The sequence below is a fragment of the Papaver somniferum genome, chromosome 2 (assembly GCF_003573695.1).
Source record: "Papaver somniferum cultivar HN1 chromosome 2, ASM357369v1, whole genome shotgun sequence".
Classification (NCBI taxonomy): Eukaryota; Viridiplantae; Streptophyta; class Magnoliopsida; order Ranunculales; family Papaveraceae; genus Papaver; species Papaver somniferum.
The window spans coordinates 178,174,403-178,175,431 of record NC_039359.1 but is presented as its reverse complement, the minus strand read 5'-3'; the positions used below and the strand labels follow the sequence as shown (position 1 = coordinate 178,175,431).

Sequence of the window (1,029 nt, the reverse complement as noted above, 5' to 3'; positions counted from 1 at the left end):
TTACTAGCTTGTAGACTCTGTTCTACGGATAACTGGAATTTTGCAGTTTGCTGAGTTAACAAGGCGAGAGATTCCTCTAAACTTAGGATTTTCTTATCTGACTGATTCTGAAACTGAGCTAGTCCTGAAGGATTCTTAGTATAGCCAAAACCTGGGGGAGCATTAGAATTACTAAACTGACCTTGACTTTGGCCCTTAGACCACGAAAGGTTCGGATGGTTTCTCCAACCAGGATTATAGGTTTCTGAATATGGGTCAATCTTTTGACGGTTATCAAATCTAGTGTTATTATAAAGAGCATTGGCCTGCTCTTCAATATTCTGGCCTTCCCAAAAAGGCTCCACTCTACCACTAGTCTGGCCCACTTCTAAGGCTTCTAACCTTTTTGCTATAGCAGCAATTTTGGCATCTGATTCATAGCCTCCTTCTACCCTATTAACGTTTCCTCTACTTAAAAGAATTTTTCTGGGGTGCCCTACTATTTTCCCATTGCTGGGTTTTTTCGGCGATTTCATTAAAAAATTCCATCGCCGCATCAACAGTTTGGTTTTCAAATCCACCAGTGCATAGAGACTCAACCATGGTCGTTGTGGAATAATCTAAACCCTCATAAAGGATCTGAACTAGCCTAACCTTTTCTAAACCATGATGAGGACACTGGGATAATAAATCATTGAACCTTTCCAAATACCTATATAAAGATTCTCCCTCTTGTTGTGAAAATGTGCATATTTGCGTCCTAATAGACGATGTTTTGTGCCTAGGGAAAAACTTATTGAAAAAGGCAGATGTAAGTTGTTCATATGTCTCAATTGACTCGGAGTCCAAACTATACAGCCACGACTTGGCCTTATCTTTCAGGGAAAATGGGAATAACCTAAGTTTCAAAGCATCATCATCTAAGCCTCTAATTCTTAGAGTACTACAAATTTCCTCAAAATCCCTAACATGGTAATAAGGGTTTTCATTTTCTTTCCCTAAAAAGATTGGGAGCATCTGTAAGGTCCCAGGTTTCAGTTCATAGGGTGC

The 1,029-nt window shown here is 39.6% G+C and overlaps 1 pseudogene; it reads left to right on the top strand.

Annotated features, from left to right (window-relative positions):
* The first annotated feature begins 640 nt into the window (after positions 1 to 640).
* LOC113354708 lies at positions 641 to 740 on the top strand (annotated as a pseudogene).
* The last annotated feature ends 289 nt before the right edge of the window (positions 741 to 1,029 follow it).